The 6,507-nt window shown below is 47.6% G+C and overlaps 1 protein-coding gene across 4 annotated transcripts in view; it reads left to right on the top strand.

Annotated features, from left to right (window-relative positions):
• Positions 1-3,944: 3,944 nt before the first annotated feature.
• ZC3H18 (zinc finger CCCH-type containing 18) overlaps positions 3,945-6,507 on the top strand; it is a 42,796-nt gene continuing 40,233 nt past the window's right edge. For 3 of the 4 annotated variants that reach the window (XM_070388568.1, XM_070388567.1, XM_014477201.2), the window contains exon 1: positions 3,946-4,115. The gene's annotated coding sequence lies outside the window, so the exon portion shown is untranslated. Of the gene's footprint in view, positions 4,116-6,507 lie in introns of all 4 variants that reach the window. The other variant, XM_070388566.1, reaches the window with a different exon arrangement.

Raw genomic sequence — 6,507 nt, 5'->3', positions numbered from 1 at the left:
ATTTTGGAGCCCCCCACAATAAAGACTCTCACTGTTTCCATTGTTTCCCCATCTGTTTGCCATGAAGTGATGGGACTAGATGCCATTATCTTAGTTTACTGAATGTTGAGTTTTAACTTCTTTCTTTCATCAAGAGGCTCTTTAGTTCTTCTACTGTTTCTGCCATAAGGGTGGTGTCATCTGCGTATCTGAGGTTATTGATATTTCTCCCAGAAATCTTGATTCCAGCTTGTGCTTCATCCAGCCTGGCATTTCGCATGATGTATTCTGCATATAAGTTAAATAAGCAGGGTGACAATATACAGCCCTGACATACTCCTTTCCTAATTTGGAACCAGTCTGTTGTTCCATGTCCAGTTTTAACTGTTGCTTCTTGACCCGTATACAGATTTCTCAGGAGGCGGGTAAGGTGGTCTGGTAGTCCCATCTCTTTAAGAATTTTCCACAGTTTGTTGTGATGCACACCGTCAAAGGCTTTCGTATTGTCAGTAAAGCAGAAGTAGATGTTTTTCTGAACTCTCTTGCTTTTCCCATGATCCAATGGGTGTTGGCAATTTGATCTCTGGTTCCTCAGGTTTTTCTAAATTCAGCTTGAACATCTGGAAGTTCACGGTTCGTGTACTGTTGAGGCCTGGCTTGGAAAATTTTGAGCATTACTTCGCTAGTGTGTGAGATAAGTGCAATTGTGCTGTAGTTTGAGCATTCTTAGAGGAACTTCCCTGGTGGCTTAGACAGTAAAGCGTCTGCCTGCAATGCAGGGGACCTGGGTTCAATCCCTGGGTCAGGAAGATCCCCTGGAGAAGGAAATGGCAACCCACTCCAGAAGGAAATGGCAACCCACTCCAGTACTCTTGCCTGGAAAATTCCATGGACGGAGGAGCCTGGTAGGCTACAGTCCATGGGGTCGCAAAGAGTCGGACACGACTGAGTGACTTCACTCACTTTGAGCATTCTTTGGCATTACCTTTCTTTGAGATTGGAATGAAAACTGACCTTTTCCAGTCCTGTGGCCACTGCTGAGTTTTCCAAATTTACTGGCATATTGAGTGAAGCACTTTAACAGCATCATCTTTTAGGATTTTAAATAGCTCAGCTGGAATTCCATCACCTCCACTAGCTTTGTTCCTATCGACGTTTCCAAAAGCCCACTTGACTTTGCATTCCAGGTTGTCTGGCGCTAGGTGAGTGATCACATCATCGTAATTATCTGGGTCCTGAAGATCTTTTTTGTATAGTTCTTTTGTGTATTCTTCCCACCTCTTCTTAATCTCTTCTGTTAGGTCCACACCATTTCTATCCTTTATTGTGCCCATCTTTGCAAGAAATGTTCCCTTGGTATCTCTAATTTTCTTGAAGAGATCTCTAGTCTTTCCCATTCTGTTGTTTTCCTCTATTTTTTTTTGCATTGATCGCTGAGGAAGGCTTTCTTATCTCTCCTTGCTATTCTTTGGAACTCTGCATTCAATTGGGTGTATCGTTCCTTTTCTCCTTTGCCTTTCACTTCTTTTCTCAGCTATTTGTAAGGCCTCTGCAGACAACCATTTTGCCTTTCTTCATTTCTTTTTCTTGGGGATGGTCTTGATCACTGCTTCCTGTACAATGTCATGAAGCTCCGTCCATAGTTCTTCAGGCACACTATCAGATCTAATCTCTCGAATCTATTTGTCACTTCCACTGTATAATTGTAAGGGATTTAATTTAGGTCTTACCTGAATGGTCTAGTGATTTTCACTACTTTCTTCAAGTCTGAATTTGGCCAAAAGGAGTTCATGATCTGAGCCAGAGTCAGCTCTCAGTCTTGTTTTTGCTGACTGTATAGAGCTTCTCCATCTTTGGCTGCAAAGAATATAATCAATCTGATTTTGGTATTGACCATCTGGTGATGTCCATGTGTAGAGTTGCCTCTTGTGTTGTTGGAAGAGGGTGTTTGCTATGACCAGTACGTTCTCTTGGCAAAACTCTGTTAGCCTTTGCTCCACTTCGTTTTGTACTCATAGGCCAAATTTGCCTGTTACTCCAAGTAGCTCTTGACTTCCTACTTTGCATTCCAGTCCCCTATAATGAAAAGGACATCTTTTTTGGGTGTTAGTTCTAAAAGGTCTTGTAGGTCTTCATAAAACCGTTCAGCTTCAGCTTCTCAGCATTACTGGTTGGGGCACAGACTTGGATTACTGTGATACTGAATGGTTTGCCTTGGAAACGAACAGAGTTCTTTCTGTTGTTTTTGAGATCGCACCCAAGTACTGCATTTTGGACTCTTTTGTTGACTATTAGGGCTACTCCATTTCTTCTAATGGATTCTTGCCCACATTAGTAGATAAAATGGTCATCTGAGTTAAATTTACCCATTTCTGTCCATTTTAGTTCACTGATTCCTAAAAGGTTGATGTTCACTCTTGCCATCTACTGTTTGACCACTTCCAGTTTACCTTGGTTCATAGACCTAATGTTCCAGGTTCCTATGCAATGTTGTTCTTTATGGCATTAGACTTTACTTCCATCACCAGTCACATCCACAAATGTGTGTTGTTTTTGCTTTGGCTCCATCTCTTCATTCTCTCTGAAGTTATTTCTCCACTGATCTCCAGTAGCATATTGGGCACCTACGGACCTGGGAAGTTCATCTTTCAGTGTCGTATGTTTTTGCCTTTTCATACTGTTCATGGGGTTCTCAAGGCAAGAACTCTGAAGTTGCTTGCCATTGCCTTCTCCAGTGGACCACGTTTTGTCAGAGCTCTCCACCATGACCTGTCCATCTTGGGTGGCCCTACACAGCGTGGCTCATAGTTTCATTGTGTTAGACAAGGCTGTGGTCCATTTGATCAGTTTTATTAGTTTTCTGTGATTGTGGTTTTCATTCTGTTTGCCCTCTAAGGGATAAGGATAAGAGGCTTATGGAAGCTTCCTGATGGGAGAGACTGGGGGGAACTGGGTCTTTATGGGCACAGAGGGTGGAAAAAGGAAGCTAAGAGGATAGGTTGCTCCAACAAGGGTGCCTTACCTTAGGGAGGGGACAGGTCTTACACAGGGCACCTCCCTAGTGCTGATCAGACTGTTGGGTTGCAGACTGATGGGTTTAAATTTCCACTCTAGGGACAGGCTTCAACATCAGTTAGATTAGGTATTAAGGCTTGATAAGTGATTAGATCTTTGACCTGTTGTACTTTTCAACAGCATGGGGATTAGTTTAAAACTTTTAAGCTTTGACATTTAAAGTGAAGAGGTCTCTCAGTCGTGTCCGACTCTTTGCAACCCCGTGGACTGTAGCCTATCAGGCTTCTCCGTCCATGGGATTCTCCAGGCAAGAATACTGGACGAGGTTACAATTTCCTTCTCCAAACTCAGTATCAAAAAAATGATTAAATTTTGTGTTGGACTGATTATATTTGATAAAGCAAGAGCTATTTAGTACCACAGAAAGTTTCTAAAATGTTTAAACTTTGCAATTTAAACTCAGTTTTTCGAAAACGATTACTTTTGTGTTGAACTGGTATTTAACACAGAAGGAGGTATGTAGTCCCTAGTAAGCAATTTTAAATGTCTAAGTTTTGCTATTTAAACTCATTTCCCGAAAAGGATTAACTTTATGCTGGGGGCTCTTCAGCAGGACTGGAGAAGGTAAGCTCTGAGCCGGGACGTCGCAGGACCCACCTATGCCTCGTCGGGTCCAGCGGGAACAGCAAACCGCTCGGGGGGAACATGCGCCAGCACTTCACGTGACTACGCGCCGCGGACACCCTTCCTTGCACCTCGACGGGCGGTACGCGCGCTCTGAGACCTGCCCCAGGGGCGGGGCCCCGGCCGCGCCTGCGCCGTGACTGGTTCGGGCGGGCGCGCCCTGAGGGGGCGGGGCCGCGCGGGGGCGGGGGCGCGGAGGCCGGAAGGAAGCAGGTGGGGGGCGTGGCGAGCGAGGGAAGCCCGCCGGCCCGCAGATAACCGTCGCGGCCTGATGACGTCGCACAATGGCCGGCCCCCGCGGCTAGTGGAGCCCGTTTGTTCCGCCCGCGTCGCGCCTGAAGCCGGAGCCTGTGAGCAGCGGAAGGGCCGAGAGACGCGTTCTCCGCGCCGTCCCGACCCCTGCGAAGCCGTGGCCCCCTCTTTGCCCTCGAGCTGAGGTAAGTGGTGGTGGTGGCTGGGAGGCCTGGCCGGCGGGAGAAGGAGGCCGAGGCGGCCGGGCAAGGAGCGTGGCGGAGGTACTGAGCCGAGGCCCGGAGCCTCGCCGCCTCTGCCTCCGGGGAGCACTCCAGGCTGCCCCTGGCCGAAGCGTGACTCTCGGGCCCCGGGAAGAGGACGCTGAGCTAGGCACGATCCAGGTTCGGTCCGGGCGAGCTGGCCGGGGGTCCTGAATCCCCCTAAGCTCGAGCGCCTGGCGGCTGCCTCCGCACTCCGTCGTGGGGTTGGTCTCCCGAAGCTGTCATTTCTCTTCCGGGACATTCGCGTGGCACTGCTTTCCGCCCACAAAGATGGGGGTGCGGAAGGAGGCACGCAAGTTCGCCCTCCGGACTGAGGATGGGCTGTTTGGGAGCGTTGAGCTCTCTGGATCCTCCTGGAACTTGCTCCCTCGACTTCCCAGGCGGCACAGGTTGCATCTATTGGCTGTGCCCCAGGACGCACGCCACTCTTTGGAATAAACTTCCCTGTGCCCCTTTGGTTAAAAACCCATTGGATGCCGGGTCATTGCTGGGAGAACCTGACTTAAAAACTTCCAGTTTTACTCCTGCTAAAACTTAAGTTTTCCTGAATACTTTATGACAGCTGGGTTTGCCGGATAGAGTGGTTGATCACTTTATATGAGCTGTTCAGCTCTACATCTGTGAGAGCAGGTCAGTCTTAAGATCCATTTGGGGAGAATGGAAGAAGAGTGCGTTTGGGGGCATAGCAGTGGCTTTCATCCTTTCTCCTTCGTGTTGCCTGTGAAGTGGTCCTGTCCCAGAGCAGAGGTTGGGATTCTCAGGGTGAAGCTGGACCCAGGCCAATTCCTGCTTCCCAGGCAGGGGCATCGTTGCCTGATGATGTTACAGTCTGAGGACAAGTGTGGAACCCACCCAGCTCTGGAAACCAGTCACAAGTGTCCTGGAGGCTAGAATTCTCTCCAGTTTTTGGTGGGTAAGGTAGCTTTGTGAAACCATTCCAGAGAGCAAAGGAGGTGTTTTCCTTTTTCACAGATCATCTCAAGGTGAGTGCTTCCTCCCTGAGAAGTCGTTTGATTCAAGCTTAGTCTGTTTGGGGATGATGTCTATCACCAGTCTTGACATCCTTCCTTTGGATGTTGTAAATCCATGAAGTTACGAACATGAATTTTAACCAAATGTACCAGAACTTGGGCATTCAGATAGGGACAGCTCTATTAAAAATTGTTGTCCTGAAAAGTTAGACTTGTATTTCATTGGTACTCTTTTGCCAGAATCTCTTTAGAAGTCCTGTTTTGGTAGTAAATATGCAAGCCATAGGAGAAAAATCAGTCTTGTTCAACAGTCACACCACATGTTTGACCCAAAATCATCTTACCTGGCTTGGGAACTCACCTCACTTAACCACACCAGGCTTTGAATGGCTTCCTGCTGACCCACCTTGAGAGAGAGAAGATTTGCTGCCACTGAGAGTGCCCGGGGATTGTTCTGCATGTTCTAAAGTTCTCTGGGAAAGAAAAGTTCCCAAATGTTCTGTACTTTAGCAGTGCCCTTGGAGTCAGGATGCAGCCTTCCAGAACGACCGCTGGAAAATGAGGCAGCACCACTCTGTGTCTCCGTTCCAGAATAGTCTTCTAAAAAGTAGACACTAATTTCAAGTTTGTTTCTGGCATGCAACAGGTAATTTACAACCCAAGGAGACTTTGTGATTTATTTGACAAGCATCTATCAGTCTCCGTCTGCCAGTGTACTACGCTGTGGAGACACAATGATGGACACTGTTATTCTCTTTTCCAAGCAGTTTCACTATCTCATGGATCAAAGGCCTAAAAAGTTATAAATTTTGCCAAGAATGCCCGACGATAGGGTGATTGTCTGAGAAGAACACGCTAAGTAAGAGTTGTGAGCCTGGGAGTTGTGAAGACGTGCCCAGAGGACCCTGTGTTTCACTATGTACACTCAGTAGACCACATGTTTTCCTGACTCCTGACACATAGCACTTACTCAGATTATTGCCAAATTGAATTAATCTCGGAATAGGACACTGATGCCCAGAGAACCAGTTAACTCTCCCAGAGTTGGCCTGGAACACAAACTGCATTCTGACCCCCAGCAGTACTTCCCTCCTGCCCAACAAGGTGTCACTCAGGGTGCTTCTGATAAGCAAGTCAGTTCTTTGGTATGTTTTCCTCTGCAAGCTGTTCGCCTGGATGTAGCCTCAGATTGTAAAATCCCAGGAGATTCCACAGGGAGAGAAAAAGTGGGTCTCCTTTCCCCAGGAGAGTGTCAGGGCCACCTACGGGTGACTGTGTCCTCGTATGCCTAGGAAGGCTGTGACTCGTGCCTGTGGGAGTTGTCAGCAATGCCCCAGGTTCAG

This window comes from Bos mutus, chromosome 18, assembly GCF_027580195.1.
Source record: "Bos mutus isolate GX-2022 chromosome 18, NWIPB_WYAK_1.1, whole genome shotgun sequence".
NCBI classification, from domain to species: domain Eukaryota; kingdom Metazoa; phylum Chordata; class Mammalia; order Artiodactyla; family Bovidae; genus Bos; species Bos mutus.
Note: the sequence above shows the minus strand (reverse complement) of the source record. Positions and strands in the feature narration are given on the sequence as shown.